The 22,300-nt window shown below is 44.0% G+C and overlaps 1 long non-coding RNA gene across 1 annotated transcript; it reads left to right on the top strand.

Annotated features, from left to right (window-relative positions):
* The first annotated feature begins 678 nt into the window (after positions 1 to 678).
* Positions 679 to 11,543, top strand: LOC123128448 (uncharacterized). The gene is made up of 7 exons (XR_006463122.1): positions 679 to 1,234; positions 1,749 to 1,882; positions 2,424 to 2,497; positions 5,100 to 5,217; positions 5,426 to 5,502; positions 10,446 to 10,577; positions 11,094 to 11,543. It is a non-coding gene; the product is annotated as an uncharacterized lncRNA (long non-coding RNA).
* Positions 11,544 to 22,300: the final 10,757 nt, after the last annotated feature.

Below are 22,300 nucleotides of genomic sequence, written 5' to 3'. Positions count from 1 at the left end.
TGGTTTAGAACCTAAGCTTTTTCCCATTTGTATATTATATCTCCACCCGGCTAGTGGTCACTAGCCGTTGTGTCAGGTTTCGGAACCCGCACTCCACCAACGCTTAATATATAGCGCTTGCTAATGCACCCATCCGGCATTAGCATGGGAACTCATCGCCCATCCTACTACTACTTACCCATGTGGAGAGTATAATAACTTGATGGTATTGGGCTCAACTCGTCTTAGACGAGACCATGGTTGATACGGTTGTAGTACGGTGCATAAAACGAGTGAATTTTTTTAATATTAATATCATAGCCATATGTAGAGGACCCCACCTCCCAATATGACCATTCCGGCACCCCCTACCCACCAAATAATTATATACAAAAATTGATTAGCTGCTCCATCAGCTAACCCAACTATTTACCAACACTCACTCCACACAACTTATCTCAAAAACATTTTATGCAAGTTGATGATAAGATACATCATAGAATTTTTTTTAAATAGTTCTACTCAGCATGATCAAGAAGAGCTTGCCTGAGTTCTCGTACTCAGACCCGGACTCAATTTGCTTCTGTAGCGCCTCCTTCTCCTGACTGTACTCGCTTCCTGCAGTTCGGCAAATATATATTTCGAGACTAAGTCGAGTGAATACTAGGGAAATAAAAATATACGACGATGTAGTGTGGTCATCCTATAGTCAAATATTACTTTTTTTCTAATGTCTTTTTACTAAGCTTGCATTAGTACGTGTACTAGGTGTGCACCTGGGTAAGTTACTAAGCTAATTTATCCTCCACGTGCCCTCCCTTTCTCTAAATCTCTCTCTCTCTCCTGTACTATTTTGCACTGGAGTACTAGTACTTCTCAACCGAAGAAAATACAGACTGGTACTAGTCCAAGTCCAACAAGAACACACGTACAAGACTCCTCTCCCTCCTATCCCTCTGCTCCTAATCCAGCCATATCGGCCATGCCGCCGGCGATAGGGAAGCTGCCGCTGCTGGATCCACAACTCTGCTTCTTCCCTAGTGTTAATCCCCAATTTTCCTCCATGGATTTCTATCACAAACTCTCTAATCCCCCCTGTGTGTTTTATTTTCTTGACTTGCAGGTCAAACCCTATTGGGGATGTGATTCCCCCGCTCCAGATCGAAGTCGCCGGTGTTGGGCGCCGCCGTGATGCTGGATGGTGCAGGTCAGAGCTCCAGTGCGTGGCCATGGAGCGGATCAAACATTTGTGCAGGTTAGTATGCCTTGTTCCTCTCCCTAATTTTTTTATGCTCAACTTCTCAGATTTAGTAAATTAACTTGGCTCACATGCGTGTGTTGAACAAGTTCATCACTCCCTGTTCAAGATTTTGGTGTAGTGATACTGTACAATAACCTGATCCATTTATTTGAGTTATTTGAGGCTGTATCCCCTTTCTTCCTCATACTTTTATTTCCTAAAACTGAGATGTGATGCTACTGTGATTGCTTATCTTTTATGTGCATATGTGAAAATCCATTGAGGAATATTGTGTGTGCATCTGGGTTAGGCCTCTTTGTGTATGTGAGTACTAAGAACTGGCAGAAGAGGAAGAACTCACCTTTCTTCTGCTGCTCTCTATGTTGGCCCTACTCTTGCTGCTCTTGTGCTCCAGACCCCAGTCCAGTAGGCTAGCTTCTTGCTCTAGCCTGTCCCCTTCAGTTTACTGATGATTTCTCATGTCACCATCTTCACTTATTGTTCTTGTATCTTTGTTGGTTTTGGACAGGGGAATGCTAGTGCTGCTGGGAAGAAGAGAGCTTGGTCTGGCTATTTTGGGTAGAGCTGAGACGAGTGAAACTTGGCAGTTGCCTACTCTGCTCTCCTAGCCATCTAATATCTGATATCCACCTCCCTTGGCGGGTATGGCTGCCCATCCCCTTCTCCATTGTTCTCACAGGTGCTAGCTTCTAATTGGCTGAAGGTTGAAGCCCATACATAGACTATATTGTTGACCAATTGACTATTAATATGGTGCACGTGAGGGTGGTGGTCCATGTGTCTTGCTGTTCTGGTTGACCCAGAGATATTTTTGTGTTGGTCCAACTATATAGCTTAGCATAGCATGGTCTCCCTATATTTTTTTCCAAAGATTTGTAATACACTTTTACAGCTATACTATCTAAGGTTTATGAATATAAATATATATACTTGAGTGGTTATGATGCTTGTTGCATAAATAGTATATGTATTTGCTTAATGGATTCTACTTAATTATCTAGTTAAGGGTGGAATTACTATGTGAAAAAAAATACGGGTCGTTACATCCTACCCTCCTTAGAAAAAGATTTCGTCCTCGAAATCGAAAACTTACTTAAAAAGGTTGGGGTAGGTTACTCGTAGGTCTTCCTCCTTCTCCCAAGTCGCCTCACGAACTGAGTGGTTCTTCCATTGCACTTTGCAGAACCGAATGGTCCTTGTCCTGAGCTTGCGGTCTTCAACTTCTAAGATCTTCAATGGTCGTTCTTCATACGTCAGGTCTGGTTGTAATTCAATCTCCAAGTCTGATACTTGTGGTGGTGGCTTGTTGCATTTCTTAAGTTGAGATATGTGGAAGACATTGTGAATTCTTGATAAATGTTCTGGTAACTCCAACTTATAAGCAGATGTTCCCTTCTCCTCCAAAATTTTAAATGGCCCAACATATCTAGGACTCAACTTTCCTTTGATTCCAAAGCGTCGAACCCCTCTCATAGGTGATACTTTTAGATAAACCAAGTCTCCTACTGCCAATTGCATAACCCTCCTATTCCGGTCAGCATAGTTCTTCTGCCTATTTTGTGCAATCTGGAGTCGTTCTTTGATTAGTTGGATCTTCTCATCATTCTCTCTCACTATGTCAGGACCAAGTAATGGTCTCTCTCCAACTTCATACCAGCATATAGGTGATCTGCATTTCCTCCCATACAATGCCTCATATGGAGCCATTTGTATGCTGGATTGATAACTATTATTGTAAGCAAATTCTGCTAGGTGCAGATGCTTATCCCATGTTTCTCCAAAGTTCATTACACATGCTCTCAACATCTCCTCACGGATCTGATTTACCCGCTCAGTTTGGCCATCGGTTTGCGGATGATAAGCCGTGCTAAAGTGTAGCTCAGTTCCAAGAGACTTCTATAGGCTCTTCCAAAAGCTTGATGTAAACACGGAACCTCGGTCAGATGTTATGGTCTTTGGCACACCAGGGAGGGCAACTATTCTCTCTAAGTACAATTTAGCCAACTTATCAAAGGAATATTTCTGGTTTGTAGCAATGAAGTGTGCTGACTTAGTGAGTCGGTCGACCACAACCCATATGGCATCCTTCTTCTTTGGTTTCATAGGCAAACCAGTAATAAAATCCATACAAAGATCTTCCCATTTCCACTCTGGTGTCTCTAATGGCTTTAGTAACCCGACAGGTCTTTGATGCTCCGCTTTTACCCTCTGACAAGTGTCACACTTGCTGACATATTCTGTGATTTCCCTCTTCATACCAGGCCACCAAAAATTTCCCTTCACATCCTTATACATCTTCGTGCTCCCAGGATGGATAGTGTACAAAGTGTCATGAGCTTCATGCAAAATAATTTCCTTGATCTGAAGGTCATCTGGCACACAGATCCTACTATGGTTCCAAAGAACTCCTTCCTGGTCCAACCTGAATTGTGAAGGCTGTCCCGCTTGAATTCTTCTCATTTCCTCCTTGATAAATGCATCCGTTGCTTGCTTTTCCTTAATCTGATCTAGCAATGTGGGGTGAAATGTCATGGCTGCTATATTAGCACTAGATGTGGCCTCTCTCAGCTCTATTCCCATCTTTGCAAGATCCTGCAGTAGCTCTTTGCCATACCCTTCAATTGATATGTGGTTGCATTGCTTCTTTCTACTAAGTGCATCTACCACTACATTTGCCTTACCAGGGTGGTAGTTAATTGTCAGATCATAATCCTTGATTAGTTCCAGCCACCTCCTCTGCCTCATGTTCAACTCTTTTTGTGTAAATATGTATTTGAGACTCTTGTGGTCGCTGTACAGTGTGCACTTAGAACCATATAGGTAGTGCCTCCATGTTTTCAGTGCAAACACAACAGCTCCCAACTCCAAGTCATGGGTAGGATAGTTTACTTCATGCGTCTTTAATTGCCTAGAAGCATAGGCTATCACTCTATCATTTTGCATCAGAACACATCCTAGTCCAGATTTTGAAGCATCACAATACACCACATAATCTTGTCCACTTTCAGGTAATGCCAACACCGGTGCGGTAGTTAACCTTTTCTTTAGTTCCTCAAAACTTCTCTCACACTCTTCAGTCCAAATAAATTTAGCTTCTTTCCTAAGCAATTTGGTGATTGGTGCTGTAATCTGCGAAAACCCTTTTATAAATCTGCGGTAGTATCCAGCAAAGCCCAAGAAACTCCTTATCTCACTTGGGTTGGTCGGACGAGCCCAAGACACAACTGTCTCAATTTTGGATGGGTCAACCTCAACTCCTCTTCTTGAAATTACGTTCCCCAAGAAAGCTACTTGGTCCAGCCAAAACTCACACTTACTAAATTTTGCATACAACTGGTTCTCCCTTAATAATTGTAGTGCTATCCTCAGGTGTTCAACATGCTCTTCCTTGCTTCTTGAATATATTAATATGTCATCAGTAAAGACAACTACAAACTTATCCAGATATTGCATAAAAATCTTGTTCATCAAGTTCATGAACATAGCTGGGGCATTAGTTAGACCGAATGGGACCACAATGTACTCATGGTGTCCATATCGAGATACAAATGCCGTCTTCTCAATATCTTCCTTCACTTTCATTTGGTGATATCCAGATCTCAAGTCAATTTTCGAGAAGACACATGCACCCTTGAGTTGATCAAATAAATCATTTATTCTCGGTAACGGATACTTATTCTTTACAGTTACCTTGTTAAGGTCTCGAAAATCTGTGCATAGTCTCAACCCTCCATCCTTTTTCTCTGCAAATAATACTGGTGCTCCCCATGGTGACATGCTTTCCCTAATGAATCCTTTTTCCTTCAGCTCATCCAATTGTTTCTTTAGGTCCACTAACTCTGGCTGTGACATTTTGTAGGGTCTTTTGGAGATGGGTGATGCCCCAGGCATTAAAACAATGCTGAACTCTAACTCCCTATCAGGTGGCATACCCGGCAGTTCATCCGAAAATACATCAGGAAACTCACAAACTACAGGTATATCCTTTATTTCTTTCTTTTGTCCACTTGCTGTCATTACTAGGGGATTGTTGGGTCTGGTTCTACTTCCAAAATATATCAGCCTAGAGCCATCAAACTTTCTTATGGATACACTTTCAAGTTCACAATCTACTTTTACTCCATTAGCAGCTAACCAATCCATCCCAAGGATTATTTCTAACCCTGACATCTCTATAACATGCAGGTCTGCTGAAAATTTGGTGTTGTGGATTATTATTGGTTGATTTCTGCGCATGGCCTCTACTGTAATCTTCCCTCCAGGTGAGTTAACTCCTAAAGCTTTTTCCAATGGTGTGCATGTTAATCCATTCTTATTCATGAAATCTTGTGAAATAAATGAGTGTGTGGCACCGGTATCAAAAAGAACTATACCAACTGAAGGAGGAATGAGTAGTTTACCGATGACAACATCTGTAGCGTCTCCTAGTTGCTCTGCAGCCACATAATTCAGCCTTGGCTGTCCTCCTACTTGTCCTCCCCGCCCAACTCCTCTTGCTGCATAGTTCATAGGTCCGCCTTGTCCTCGCCCAGCTGGTGGATGATGCATTTGAGTCTGCGGTATAGGTGGCCTTGTAAGATTCGTGGGAGGAGAGGTGCAATTGAGCTTGTGGTGTCCTGGTCTCCCACAATTGAAGCAAAGTCCTGTACCCGTCATACAATCTTGAGTAGCATGACCTTTTCCACACTTCCCACATCTAGGAACAAAGGTTGGCTGAGTAGGAAATCTAGGCCGTGGTGGTGGCATATGAGGACGCACTGGTCCACGCATCATAGGACGTGGGTGATGCATCATGGGGCGTGGATCTACCCTTGCTTTCTTCCTTCTCTCTTCACTTAGGTTGGCATGCTCATTCTCAAGTATGAAGGCCCTATTGACAAGGTCTTGAAACTGGGTGATTCCGTGAATCGAGAGGTGCATTTTCAGGAATGGATGCAGCCCCTCCATAAACTTCTCTACTTTCTTGGCTTCAGTGTTCACATCATCTGGAGCATACCTTGCCATATCATTAAATTGGTTTAGGTAGTCGTTTATCCTCTTGCTACCTTGAGTCAGATTGCGAAACTCCCTCTTTTTGATATCCATCTTTCCCTTTGGAATATGGGTCTGACAGAAATTCTCCTTGAACTCCTCCCAAGTGATAGGCTGATTATTTGCTCGGTTAAGGCTGATATTTCTCCACCAAGCTGCTGCTGGTCCGGTTAGCTGGTGCGATGCATATCTCACTTTCTCTTCATCTGAGCACCCCACGGTTTCCAGATTGTGTTCTACTTCTAACAGCCAGTCATCTGCCTCTAGTGGATCCACCGCCTTGGAGAATGTGGGTGGCTGAGTTTTCAAAAATTCTCCCAAGCTAACTCCTGCACCGGGTAGGTGTGCTCCTCCAGGAACTAGTCTTGTCAGTATCACTTCGAGGAAGCGGTTCTGGTTCTCTTGGGACTCCCTTCGAGAATTCCCCATGAACTTAAGGACATCTCCCAGATTGCCTTCTCCACCCATAAGTCCAGAAGTTCCAGCATTGCCCACTTCTGGATTGCTTGGAAGTTGCGCCGCTCCGGGTAGGGCACTTTGATTTTCTGAAACTGGAGTACCCCCATGCTGATCATGGGCGCTTGATCCCAAACGAAAGACAAGGTCTTGCTCAGTCAAACCATTGTTATTCATCCTGCATTTTTTTCTTCTAGTTAGTTGGTTACTTCTTTGCATGATTACTGATTCAAATCAGCAAGCACAAGTGCAAGTGATACCAATAAATAGCATGATGTCCTTAAATTTGCAGTAACCCAACATGAAGTGCAATCATGGTGGCACATGCCTCTTGCTAACCAGAATGATACCACTCTGATTACTCACTAAAGCACACAATAGTAAGGTACTATGAGCCTCCTAATCCACACAAGTTATATACTACAGAACAAGCACTTATATTACAATCAGTACATCACATAAGTCTTGCTTAAGGGCATAACTGCATTACAACTAGAGCACACACCACATAGGGTTCAGTTCCTACTAGTACATAGGGGACAAACTCTGCCTTGCAGTTCACACATATCTTACATAAACACACATATTCAGGCTGCCACTACACTAACTACTACTGATCCCAAAAGACTAGTCTATGGCCAAGGCGTCCCACGCCTAAGAGTCTGGAAGATAGGAACTTGATTAGGCGATGCCATTGCCACCGTCATTGTTGCTACCGCTGCCACTTCCATTGCTTCCGCCACTGCCACTCGCGCCAAGCCCAAGTACCCTTGCATAGGTAGCAGCCTCCCTGTACTCCCTCGAGCTGACACTCATGTGTGGGTGGATAAAGTCAGGTTGGTGTGGTCGTGGAATAGGGAAGTGGGGTAGCTGCTGCTGCTCTATATCTGGCTGTAGGGCGGGTTCTAGTTCAACTATATGTTCAGGTAGCGGCTGGGGTGGTGCAGGTAGTACGTTTGGTGAGGGTGGAACTAGTGGCTCATTTGGGTTCTCTACTCCCTCAACTTCTTCCTGTTCCTCTAGTTCTACTTCCTCTGGATCCTCCCTTCTTCCTCTTGAACATCACCTGGTACTATTATAGGATTAAGAGGACCTCCAGGCATAGCATTTAGTGCTCCCTGAAGCACAATCCTATCATGTTCGCTCATCTGATAGCATTGATACTAGAATTGGGTTGCTTCCTGGTGTCTAATAAGCTCCTCCTTCATTGCATGATACATCATCGTATCAGCAATCATTGTCATACTAGAAGTGGTGCTAACTGTTGAAGCGACAGGTGTAGGCTGAGCTGATGAAGACCCAACACCAAGGCTTGCTCCTCTAGGTCCTTGCTGATGGTTCTGCCCAAAACCCCCAGAATCAAGTGCTGGCAAGTCACCGTATCCGGTGGTGCGCAGTTTCTCTCCAAAGCGTGCTCGTAGTCCAAGCATAGCTTCCTTGGCAACCTCCTACATGGGTAGAGTCTCATCGGATGACCGCTGCATTGTGGAGAGCTCCACATAGAAGTCCCTGTCTGATGGAACACCGCTAAGCACCACAACTACACGCCTGTAGGAGTGTGTTCCATCATCTGGCATCTCTTCAAAGAATTGAGGACATGGTGCCCCAAGATCCTGCATCATTTGCCAAAGTAGTAGGACATGCTGGCCACGAACCCTCGATGGTGGAATTCTAATTCGAACCATCCTGCAACAGGCTACTAATTAGCATGGTAGTCATCTAAAGTTACTGGACAGAATAATTATGATGTAGGATTTATTGGTAGTGCAATATAGCAAGTATGGGTTCCAATTAAAGTATTCCTACCGTCTCTAACTATCGTGTGGCCCTCGAAACTTGGCTCTGATACCACCTGTGACGACCCGTGTCATTATTATTATAGATAATGACACTAGTCCTTGGATTATTTCTTGACAAAATCTTGTTTTGTCAAATAATAATCCATGTCAGAGATTTGCAACAGGGAATAGCTAGAGATGGTAAATTATATTTCAATACCATGCCACGCAGGGCTAAAAGTCTCAAGTAGGCTTCTCATATGTTCACCCAATTATTACATCTCCTAACTCTGGAGTTCCAACTAGCAGTACTAGATAGGTGGTGGTAGAATGGTTCCTGGATTACATAGCTAGATCATTAGTTATTCCTCCCAACCCCCATATGTAGCATCCAGATCGTACATAGCACTAGATGGATCCACATCTAGGTCCTGTGTAGTTGTAGCCATCACCATTGCTCTCCTCACTTGGTCCAGCAGGATTATCATACAAGCTTTGCTCTAAGAAGGAGATGATTAATAGCAAGAGTGAGTACAAAGTACACAGCAAGCTCAAATAGCAAAATGCAACACTCATGATAGCTCAATATAAATCAACAAGTCCTACCTCAACTCAACACCTTTCAAAATAAACATTTGTTACAGAAAGTTTATTTCAATTTATAAAAGCTATCAAACACTCGTATTGCGAGATAGACCACCAATAGGTCCCCATAATCCCCAGTCCAAGAGACTGGCATGAATTCATGTTTTACTTTAACTCTGCAGAGTTTGTATCACTTTACCCATAGAGCTCGAAACCATAATTGCCATATGCATTTCCTTAGATGCGAGACATGGTTTAGAACCTAAGCTTTTTCCCATTTGTATATTATATCTCCACCCGGCTAGTGGTCACTAGCCGTTGTGTCAGGTTTCGGAACCCGCACTCCACCAACGCTTAATATATAGCGCTTGCTAATGCACCCATCCGGCATTAGCATGGGAACTCATCGCCCATCCTACTACTACTTACCCATGTGGAGAGTATAATAACTTGATGGTATTGGGCTCAACTCGTCTTCAGACGAGACCATGGTTGATACGGTTGTAGTACGGCGCATAAAACGAGTGAATTTTTTTAATATTAATTTCATAGCCATATGTAGAGGGCCCCACCTCCCAATATGTCCATTTCGGGCACCCTCTACCCACCAAATAATTATATAAAAAAATTGATTAGCTGCTCCATCAGCTAACCCAACTATTTACCAACACTCACTCCACACAACTTATCTCAAAAACATTTTATGCAAGTTGATGATAAGATACATCATAGAATTTTTTTTAAATAGTTCTACTCAGCATGATCAAGAAGAGCTTGCCTGAGTTCTCGTACTCAGACCCGGACTCAATTTGCTTCTGTAGCGCCTCCTTCTCCTGACTGTACTCGCTTCCTGCAGTTCGGCAAATATATATTTCGAGACTAAGTCGAGTGAATACTAGGGAAATAAAAATATACGTCGGTGTAGTGTGGTCATCCTATAGTCAAATATTACTTTTTTTCTAATGTCTTTTTACTAAGCTTGCATTAGTACGTGTACTAGGTGTGCACCTGGGTAAGTTACTAAGCTAATTTATCCTCCACGTGCCCTCCCTTTCTCTAAATCTCTCTCTCTCTCATGTACTATTTTGCACTGGAGTACTAGTACTTCTCAACCGAAGAAAATACAGACTGGTACTAGTCCAAGTCCAACAAGAACACACGTACAAGACTCCTCTCCCTCCTATCCCTCTGCTCCTAATCCAGCCATATCGGCCATGCCGCCGGCGATAGGGAAGCTGCCGCTGCTGGATCCACAACTCTGCTTCTTCCCTAGTGTTAATCCCCAATTTTCCTCCATGGATTTCTATCACAAACTCTCTAATCCCCCCTGTGTGTTTTCTTTTCTTGACTTGCAGGTCAAACCCTATTGGGGATGTGATTCCCCCGCTCCAGATCGAAGTCGCCGGTGTTGGGCGCCGCCGTGATGCTGGATGGTGCAGGTCAGAGCTCCAGTGCGTGGCCATGGAGCGGATCGAACATTTGTGCAGGTTAGTGATGCCTTGTTCCTCTCCCTAATTTTTTTTATGCTCAAGTTCTTAGATTTAGTAAATTAACTTGGCTCACATGCGTGTGTTGAACAAGTTCATCACTCCCTGTTCAAGATTTTGGTGTAGTGATACTGTACAATAACCTGATCCATTTATTTGAGTTATTTGAGGCTGTATCCCCTTTCTTCCTCATACTTTTATTTCCTAAAACTGAGATGTGATGCTACTGTGATTGCTTATCTTTTATGTGCATATGTGAAAATCCATTGAGGAATATTGTGTGTGCATCTGGGTTAGGCCTCTTTGTGTATGTGAGTACTAAGAACTGGCAGAAGAGGAAGAACTCACCTTTCTTCTGCTGCTCTCTATGTTGTCCCTACTCTTGCTGCTCTTGCGCTCCAGACCCTAGTCCAGTAGGCTAGCTTCTTGCTCTAGCCTATCCCCTTCAGTCTACTGATGATTTCTCATGTCACCATCTTCACTTATTGTTCTTGTATCTTTGTTGGTTTTGGACAGGGGAATGCTAGTGTTGCTGGGAAGAAGAGAGCTTGGTCTGGCTATTTTGGGTAGAGCTGAGACGAGTGAAACTTGGCAGTTGCCTACTCTGCTCTCCTAGTCATCTAATATCTGATATCCACCTCCCTTGGCGGGTATGGCTGCCCATCCCCTTCTCCATTGTTCTCACAGGTGCTAGCTTCTAATTGGCTGAAGGTTGAAGCCCATACATAGACTATACTGTTGACCAACTGACTATTAATATGGTGCACGTGAGGGTGGTGGTCCATGTGTCTTGCTGTTCTGGTTGACCCAGAGATATTTTTGTGTTGGTCCAACTGTATAGCTTAGCATAGCATGGTCTCCCTATATTTTTTCCAAAGATTTGTAATACACTTTTACAGCTATACTATCTGAGTTTTATGAATATAAATATATATACTTGAGTGGTTATGATGCTTGTTGTATAAATCTGATATGTATTTGCTTAATGGATTCTACTTAATTATCTAGTTAAGGGTGGAATTACTATGTGAAAAAAATACGGGTCATTAAGGGTGGAATTATCTGGCAAGGTTTTTCCCTCCTCAATTATTGAACCAGGGTTGGAGCTTTTTACTGGAGGTAGAAGGGAACTAGGAGGGGCTGTGGTAAAAAGATAGGGTCATGGAGATTAGTGGAAGTGGTCAAAAAGGTCGTTTTGGAAAATTTTGCAGAAGGTGTTTGTTGCTTGTTTGGGCAAGGAAAAGGATTCCATTTGGCATGAGACTCCACAGGGTGAAATGACACATATAATTAGGGCCTTCCACCAATTTGGAGCTTATTTGGGCAAAGTTGCCAATGCAACTTTTGTAAACCCTAGAAATTAGCAGAAATGAACTTGTGTAGATCTAGTTGAGCAAATCACTTCCCCTTGATGAACCACTTAGTTTAGTGTCCTCATTTGGTCATTCAAACATGCTCACAAAAGTTGGGGTCAAGGAGAGAAAGTTTCCAATGTAAAGTTGTTCAAACTTGGTTCTGGACAGGAAGGGTTTTGGGGCACTTTGATCAAGTTAACTTGTTCTCCAACTTGTGCCACTTGGTATAGATGATTTATTAGACCATTATATCACGTGGACCAAGGTATAGAGCATTTGGACAAGTTTGATAATGTAAAGTTCTTCAAACTTGAAAAAGGACAGAAGTGGTTTTGAGAGGGTTTCATGGGGTTATACTATTCTCCATGACATGGTACTTGGCAAGATCATCAAAAATGTCATATGTGACATGTTAGAATTTTCTTGGATTTTTATGAAAATATTTCCTGTAGAAATATTTCAAATCCTTGAAATGAGCAGAAATGGTTTTGGGAGGCTTTGTCCAATATTTTGATCATGACCATGTGTTGAAACTCATATATATGGAAAATATATGTCGATTGAGCCTCCCTAATGTTTCTCAAAAAGTTTTAAAGCTTTAAAATAATTTTAACCTATTAAAGACCATTTCTGGCCTTAAGAAAAAGCCTTTAAATCAAATAGGAAAATAACTTTTAAAATTATATTTTTGTGGTTTCTGGGTATACTATATCTAATAGGAGTCAAACATATTTTTGGAAAGATTTTTACTGCCCTGAATTAAGTACTTGCAGTACAAATCTTAATTCGGGGGTTTTTGGAAAAGTAATTTTTGAAAATACTTTTTGGCCAAATTATTTTTGTAAGAAAATACTATATTGCTCTATACACATGGCATGATCATTGGTTCAAGAGTTTGGAGCAAGGAGATGAAGTATAGGAGTTTGGAGGATTTATTTGATTTTTAGAGCACTTGCAAACAACAAACAAAATCCAAACAAGGCAAGGTCCAAAACACTCAAAAGTTTTTGTCAGACCACATTTTATCATGATTTATTAGCTTAAGTGTTGTGGCATGAAAATCAGGGTGTGACAGACCTACCCCCCTTACAAGAATCTCGTCCCCGAGATTCCCAGACTAGGCGCGGAAAGGAATACCGAAACTTGGATTTGGGGTAGTCTTCACGTCCTCATACTGCTTGTGCTTCCGTTTGGTGCTCCATTGAACCTTGAAGTACTCGATGGCATGGCTTCGTGTTTGTTGTCCTGCTTGATCCAGATTGCAATTGGGATCTCTCGCGTAGGTCATATTGGGCTGGAGGTCGATGGCTCATGGTCGATGTCCTTGTAGAGACCGGGCTAGTTAGGAAGTTGGAAACGTTTCCGGAGTTGTGTCATGTGGAAATATTATGCACAGTGGGTAACTCTAGTGGTAACTCTAGCTGGTAGCGGTCTACTTTTCGTCTCGCAGTGATCTCGAAGAGGGCCGATGAATCTTGGTGTGGGTTTCCTTGTCATGGAAATGCTTGGTTCCTTTGAAAGAAGTGGCTTGCAGATACACCTGGTCTTCAACGCGGACGTTTATTTCTTGGCGATGGTGGTTGGTATAGTTCTTCCTCCTTGGCATGGCGGTCTTCAGATGTTTCTTCACCAGCTCAGTGATTCTTCTTCCGTCTTCGGGTAGACAAGTATGTTACCAAAATAAGGATGACAACTATCTTGTCTAAGCACTCCATGAAAACTTTGTTCACGGGGTACATAAAGTAGGCTGGGGGTATTGGTGGTGGTCACGGTTGAGTATGGTCCGAGGTGTTCTCGATTTAGAGTCAAGACCTGTGGTAATGACCCGACCATGTTGTGGCTTAGTAGGGCTTAAGGGTTTCAAGGATTCTATTGTGCGAGTGAACATTTTATTATCTTATCCTTAAGCACAGTTTCTGAGATGCCAATAGTCTATCTAGTCCTTCCAACAAATAACCTTATACCATCGAAAGCATCATCTCGTATAGGCCAAATCCAATCATCACTCATGATTTACCAAAGTCTCAGATAATTCCTCAGGGTCACTGATACAAACTCATGAAGTCATTTGTCCTCTATTCCTATATCCTCAAATTGGTCTTCCTTATGGCATCGTTAGTTCTTGTGCTATATTAGGGTGACAATGTGCTTGCTCACTACGTCCACTAGTTCCATAATGAGCCCAGTGATAAGCAAGGTTACGGAGGCTTAACTGGTTCTCTTGCAATTCTATGGGTTAAGCACATGGTTAAGGACTCGAGCTGGGGTATCTCGTGAAGTCTCGAAGGGTCTAAGAATGGGTTTCTAGTCTGGGGGGTTAAAGATGACTCCACGGGGTTTTACTTGGTCGAGGAGGCTATAGAAAAGTTCTTCAGTGCTAGTTGGTTGTCGAAGTAGACTCCTTGGTGCATCTTGTCTTGCTGGTCTTCAGTTGAGGAGAGAGATGAGAGGGATAAGTAGCATAAAGGGGGATGCCTAAAGGGGGGGTTCTATAGTGCAGGTGCAAACAATGGGTGGCAAAAGGGCCAAACAAAAGAAACAAGGTAAGGAAGGTGATATAGTCGCATACTTGTTGCCTATGGCAAAAGTGCAACCTATATCAAAACACAAACAAATAAAAACAAGCAACACACAATCATGGTTCTATTCGAACCATCATACGGACTCGACTGCACATAGGGGGTACACGACTCATCCTACCCTAGGGGTTCTCGGACTCAGTAATCGTGCCTTGAGCCTCATGCAGTCTTCTGAGTTTTCCTCAGGTGTTGCTACGTCTCTTGTAGTTGTTCGATGAAACGATCCAGGTTGAGCCTGAAGATTCTTCAACAACTTCTTGCCTGTTGAAGTGATGGGGTGAAGGTGGCTCCTCGTAGCAGGCATTGACTCGGTCTTCTGTTGTCTTCTTATTCATGACGATCCCGTTTTGTCTTCTAGGGCGTCGATGGTACCAGGTAGGTAATCCTTTATGCAATGACATTAACAAGGCATAGTAGAGATCCAACATGTCGGTTACGTTGATGACAACATCAACACCAAGAGCGGGGGATGAAGAGAACCGTTTTCCTGCTCACTATAGTGAGGTGGGCCAAATGGCGAGGTTCTCATCCACCGCTGGTTGCCGATACAACAACGGTAGTGACAGGGTTACTCTATTAGTGATGTATATCATGATCTTGCATATCCTATGCCATGATCATTATAGGCTAATGTTGCATCATCCTGGGCAAATTCAAAGGTGTCACCATCCTCTGGGTCTTCATGTCCTCATTCTTCAAAGGCGTATCTTCTGTTGGCATCGTCTTGCTATGGTGTTGCCAATCTTGTGTTCAGAAGAGGTGGTGAGTGTTTGGCAATATGTAATCCTTCTAGGCTACCCACGAGGATTACAAGGAATCCTGTGGTCAGGGGCTTGAGGGTGCTAGCGACCGTTTGCAATAGTTTTGAAGGGAAGAGATCGATAGGGAAAGTATACCTTGGTTTTCAAAAAAAAACTGAGAAGGGAAGAGAAGTATAGATAGTTTTGAAAACTAGTAATAGTTTTGGAAATAGTTTTACCCTAACTAACGACCATGCTAACTAAGGCTTCCTACAGTCAGGATGGCTCTGATACCAGCTCTGTGGGGACCCCGACTCATAAGTCGTGATCACCGAATGCACGTGTACAGTGATCCCAGAGATCAATGCTCACTGAACACACAGAAGCTGAATAACAAGAGTCTTACATCCATACATACCGCATTACACAAGTAGGACCATTATGGTCAAGTCTTGAGTATAACATCGCAGCGGAAATCTTCGTCGATAACTTGGACCCATGCCATCTGTCTTAACCCTACAGGCATTCTGACTGGGAAGCGTCCTAGCTCGCATGTTCGTCACCGAGGTACTCTTCTTCATATTATGTTCTTTCATGCCTGGCCAATAAAATAACCAGTGGCAAGCCAATGAGTACTTTGAATGTGTTGGGGAACGTAATAATTTCAAAAAAATTCCTACGCACACGCAAGATCATGGTGATGCATAGCAACGAGAGGGGAGAGTGTGATCTACGTACCCTTGTAGATCGACAACGGAAGCGTTTGGTTGATGTAGTCGTACGTCTCCACGACCCGACCGATCAAGCGCCGAAACTACGGCACCTCCGAGTTCTAGCACACGTTCAGCTCGATGATGATCCCCGGACTCCGATCCAGCAAAGTGTCGGGGAAGAGTTCCGCCAGCACGACGGCGTGGTGACGATCTTGATGTACTACCGTCGCAGGGCTTCGCCTAAGCACCGCTACAATATTATCGAAGACTATGGTGGAAGGGGGCACCGCACACGGCTAAGAATATGATCACGTGGATCAACTTGTGTCTAAAGGTGCCCCCTTGCCCCCGTATATAAAGGAGCAAGGGAGGAGGAGGCCGGCCCTAGGAGGGGGCGCGCCAAGTGTGGAGTCCTACTAGGACTCCCTAGTCCTAGTAGGATGCCACCTCCCATATGGAATAGGAAAAGAGGAAGGGAAAAGGAGAAGGAAGGAAGGGGGCGCCCCCTTTCCCTAGTCCAATTCGGACCAGACCAAGGGGAGGGGTGCGGCCACCCTTGAGGCCCTTTTCCTTCTTTCCCGTATGGCCCAATAAGGCCCAATACGTATTCCCGTAACTCTCCGGTACTCCGAAAAATACCCGAATCACTCGGAACCTTTCCGATGTCCAAGTATAGTCGTTCAATATATCAATCTTTACGTCTCGACCATTTCGAGACTCCTCGTTATGTCCCCGATCTCATCCGGGACTCCAAACTCCTTCGGTACATCAAAACTCATAAACTCATAATATAACTGTCATTGAAACCTTAAGCGTGCGGACCCTACGGGTTCGAGAACAATGTAGACATGACCGAGACACGTCTCCAGTCAATAAACAATAGCGGAACCTGGATGCTCATATTGGCTCCCACATATTCTACGAAGATCTTTATCGGTCAGACCGCATAACAACATACGTTGTTCCCTTTCTCATCGGTATGATACTTGCCCGAGATTCGATCGTCGGTATCTTAATACCTAGTTCAATCTCATTACAGGCAAGTCTCTTTACTCGTTCCGTAATACATCATCTCACAACTAACTCATTAGTTGCAATGCTTGCAAGGCTTATGTGATGTGCATTACCGAGAGGGCCCAGAGATACCTCTCCGACAATCGGAGTGACAAATCCTAATCTCGAAATACGCCAACCCAACATGTACCTTTGGAGACACCTGTAGAGCTCCTTTATAATCACCCAGTTACGTTGTGACGTTTGGTAGCACACAAAGTGTTCCTCCGGCAAACGGGAGTTGCATAATCTCATAGTCATAGGAACATGTATAAGTCATGAAGAAAGCAATAGCAACATACTAAACGATCGGGTGCTAAGCTAATGGAATGGGTCCTGTCAATCACATCATTCTTCTAATGATATGATCCCGTTAATCAAATAACAACTCTTTTGTTTATGGTTAGGAAACATAACCCTCTTCGATTAACGAGCTAGTCAAGTAGAGGCATACTAGTGACACTCTGTTTGTCTATGTATTCACACATGTATTATGTTTTCGGTTAATACAATTCTAGCATGAATAATAAACATTTATCATGATATAAGGAAATAAATAATAACTTTATTATGCCTCTAGGGCATATTTCCTTTAGAATGTACTCGCAAGCAACCCAAGGGTGATAACAGAATAATTATGCAAGGCACTACTGCTAATTTGGCATTTTTGCGGAAAGCTAGTTTTTCTCATGCAAGTATGATCAACATTTATCAAGGATATGAATGCGTCTGCAACAAGTATCAGGAGGTTACAGACATCAACATCGGGATAGAGTTGTGAACAACTCATACTCAAGCTCATCATGACTTCCTCACGAATCACGTCAACAGATTTACCAAACCGTGTTGTTTGTCAGAAACATATGGACGTAGTCTAAGCAGCACCACCCAACTGTCCTTGACCGTGGACACGGCTATTCAAATAGTTTTACACTCTGTAGAGGTTGCACACTTTACCCACAAGATCTGGGGAACTTCCGTGTCATCCACGACCCGCGGTACCTCAAGTACCCGGGGTAAGCACCCGATCACTATCTTTCCTTAGACGACACTAACATGGAGTCCACTCGATTGGTAGTAACCCCCGTGCCCAACATTTCATAACTTAAAATTGTGGAGCCTCGCTCCTATATTCATCACATACCACTGGCACGGGGTACCAACGGTGTGTCCGGTGCCCCATAAAAATGTTCTTGGCCGCCCTACCTGGCACGACCCCGTCCCGAGAGAGAGCGCCAACTCTCCCCCGTCACTAGTAATGCGGGCTCCAAGCTAGTATCGGCCTAGGTAATCAATAATGCCCTTTCCCATATAAGGGTAGAGTGGTTGCGCATGTAAGGTTGGGACAGTCGACAAATCTTAAATCTAATCTGTCTCTGTAAACAACACTTTTATCGAGCCTCGGTACACTACCTCTCCACCAAGTAGTGACCTAGTTCATCATCATCTCCCAGGGGCATTAGTGGCACCCACTGGGCTGTTTGCAAGTATGTCAACCCATACTTGTTTCTTTCCATGCATAACCCTGACCCACTTTGCGTAGCCATCTACTATAGCATATTTCTACAACCCACCAACACAACTCTAAGCAAGGGTAGAGTCATGAACAATGCAAGTATCAATGGAGTATGCAACAGAGGCAAGCCTAGCAAGGTTGCCATTCAAGATATATATCATGCACTCGATGAAACAACGAAAATGCTATTATGATGAAAAAAATGGTTCATCATGGTCAAAGGGCTGCTTGCCTGGTTCATCAGAGTCTTGAGATCTTCTGGTCCTTCTCCAAGTACTCCGTCTACTTCGTCAACTAACGTCGAAACAATCATAATAAGAAACACAACAAGGCAGAAAATAAAAGTGCTCTAAAAATATGGATTTGACTTTTTTAGGACTTCCCTGGTCATAAGAAAAATAACCAGGGTGGTTTCACTGGAATTGGATTAGTGAATATTTCTGAACATTTTGATATGATGGGATCAAGGGGTTTATGGATTTGCAAGAAGTGTAGAGAAACATATTTTTTGAAAAATGAGCAAAGGCACCCATTTAACAAAACATGATTTTAGAAGCATCTAGGAGTTGGTTTCACTGGATTTGGAGTTCAAATGATTTTCCTATGAATTTACAAAGTTGACAAATATGAAGAAATGTCTCACTATTTTGTGTGGTACAGAAATTATTAATAAAAATGTTCATAAACTAAGTTATGAACTTAGAAGCATCTAGGAGTTTGAATCATGGAATTTGGATCAATTTTAGGCTCTCTGTGATTTTCTAAAGTTCAGCATAGAAATAAGAAAATAGGATTTATTTAATATGTGTGAAGGGAAATGTGCTAGAAAAATGTGCAAAAAGCACCATGTGATAGGGCATGATTTTAGGAACTACTAGAAATTTGAATCATCCAATTTGGAGTTAATTTGAATAATCTGTGGATTTTACAAGATATCTGGAAAAAGAAAAAGAAAGAAACAGACAAGGGCATTACCCTTAAGAGGCGCACATGGCGAGGTTTAGCAGCAGGACGCCACTGGGCCGGCCCAGCGGCTCGCCCGCACGCGCGCAGTGGCCACGTCAGAGGCAGCTTCCTGGAAACACGCCTTCGCACGAGAGAGGCGGTTAGGGCAGAAGCCGTCTCCACTTAAACAGGCGGGCTTGCCCACTAGGTCGCTGACGCACGGGCCCTAGCGGCAGGTCGCCTTCAACCTCCCGTGCAGCGCGACAGGAAACAGAGGAGGCGAGGCCGAGCGGCGTCGGCGCTCTCCTCGGTGGCACCGGCCACCTCCGTCAACACCCAGCACACCGGCGTGCTCAGGAGAGCGTGCCACATCCGTCGAGGTGCGCTATGATCTCTGGGGTAGACGGATGTGAGCACACTATCGGCCATGGCGGGCAAAGCCAGCGGTGGTGTTTGAGCTCGATGGTACGGCCATGGGAAGGAGAGGAAATGGCGCGAGAAAGCTCCACGGCGGTGGTGGAGATGCTCGGGAGTGGTTGGGGAGATAAGGGAGGCTCGGGATAGCCTGAATTTAAGCGAGGGTCCGGGGCGGCAATGGCGGCAGAGGAGGAGGAAGAAGGCACGGGAGGAGGTGTGGGTCGGTCTGGGAGGTGTATGGGAGAGAGAGAGAGCGAGGGGCGTCCAAAGAGGGGCTCGACGAGGATCTATATGGCAAGGCCATGGTGCACCGCGAGCCGCACTTGCGGGTGCCAGCGGAATCGGTCCTGGGGACCGTTGGAAGGGGCCAGGCTGGGTCAGTGGCGCTCGTGGAGTCCGTCCAGGAGCGAGGGAGGTTAGAGGGGGAGCGGGGCGAGGTCAGAGGCGGGCCAGCCGCGTGGCCAGGGAGTGGCCGAGTCGGGCGGTGCTCCGGCACGCGACGACGGGCTCAAAGGAGAGAGAAGGAGGAGGGGACCGACTGCATATCGTGTCACGCACGTCGAGGCGGCATCGGGGGACACGTTCCTGGCGCCCAAGGTCGACGGGAGCATCGGGCAGAGGGCGGCTACAGTGCCCTGGTGCACTGTAGCGCGCTCCAGAGCACGGCCATTGCATGCCATGGCATGCAAATGGCTTCCTGCGCGTGGCCAAGCCTGTCCACTAGCTCCTGGGAGTTTCTGATATGCTCCATAAAGCATAATAGTTAAGGCAAGTCCATAAGAAAGAAGGGGGAGGGAAAAGAGGTGCTGCCATGGTGAAAAGGGAGGGGTAAACCAGGGTTTTTCCCTCCTCAATTATTGAACCAGGGTTGGAGCTTTTTACTGGAGGTAGAAGGGAACTAGGAGGGGCTGTGGTAAAAAGATAGGGTCATGGAGATTAGTGGAAGTGGTCAAAAAGGTGGTTTTAGAAATTTTGCAGAAGGGTTTTTTTGCTTGTTTGGGCAAGGAAAATGATTCCATTTGGCATGAGAATCCACAGGGTGAAATGACACATATAATTAGGGCCTTCCACCAATTTGGAGCTTATTTGGGCAAAGTTGCCAATGCAACTTTTGTAAACCCTAGAAATTAGCAGAAATGAACTTGTGTAGATCTAGTTGAGCAAATCACTTCCCCTTGATGAACCACTTGGTGTAGTGTCCTCATTTGGTCATTTGAACATTCTCACAAAAGTTGGGGTCAAGGAGAGAAAGTTTCCAATGCAAAGTTGTTCAAACTTGGTTCTGGACAGGAAGGGTTTTGGGGCACTTTGATCAAGTTAACTTGTTCTCCAACTTGTGCCACTTGGTCTAGATGATTTATTAGACCATTATAGCACGTGGACCAAGGTATAGAGCATTTGGACAAGTTTGATAATGTAAAGTTCTTCAAACTTGAAAAAGGACAGAAGTGGTTTTGAGAGGGTTTCATGGGGTTATACTATTCTCCATGACATGGTACTTGGCAAGATCATCAAAAATGTCATATGTGACATGTTAGAATTTTCTTGGATTTTTATGAAAATATTTCCTGTAGAAATATTTCAAATCCTTGAAATGAGCAGAAATGGTTTTGGGAGGTTTCGTCCAATATTTTGATCATGACCATGTGTTGAAACTCATATATATGGAAAATATATGTCCATTGAGTCTCCCTAATTTTTCTCAAATTGTTTTAAAGCTTTAAAATAATTTTAACCTATTAAAGACCATTTCTGGCCTTAAGAAAAAGCCTTTAAATCAAATAGGAAAATAACTTTTAAAATTATATTTTTGTGTTTTCTGGGTATCCTATATCTAATAGGAGTCAAACATATTTTTGGAAAGATTTTTACTGCCCTGAATTAAGTACTTGCAGTACAAATCTTAATTCAGGGGTTTTTGGAAAACTAATTTTTGAAAATACTTTTTGGCCAAATTATTTTTGTAAGAAAATACTATATTGCTATATACACATGGCATGATCATTGGTTCAAGAGTTTGGAGCAAGGAGATGAAGTATAGGAGTTTGGAGGATTTATTTGATTTTTAGAGCACTTGCAAACAACACACAAAATCCAAACAAGGCAAGGTCCAAACCACTCAAAAGTTTTTGTCAAACCACATTTTATCATGATTTATTAGCTTAAGTGTTGTGGCATGAAAATCAGGGTGTGACACTCTCCTAGCTCCCTCTACCTATAAATAGACCTCCCCCTCCGAAATTCGCGGTCAAAAACCCTAGATCTTCCCCTCTCGCCCGCCGGACATGTCCGGGCATAGCCGGACGCGTCCGCCGCCGCGCCCGTCCAACCGTAGGCCGCCAAATGGCATCGTGCCACCACCGCCGCCGCGGCCCACGCAGCCCGCGGCCGGCCCGCTCCCTGTC

Source organism: Triticum aestivum, chromosome 6A (genome assembly GCF_018294505.1).
Source record: "Triticum aestivum cultivar Chinese Spring chromosome 6A, IWGSC CS RefSeq v2.1, whole genome shotgun sequence".
Lineage (NCBI taxonomy): Eukaryota > Viridiplantae > Streptophyta > Magnoliopsida > Poales > Poaceae > Triticum > Triticum aestivum.
The sequence above is the reverse complement of the archived record's forward strand: the minus strand, read 5'-3'. Positions and strand labels throughout refer to the sequence as shown.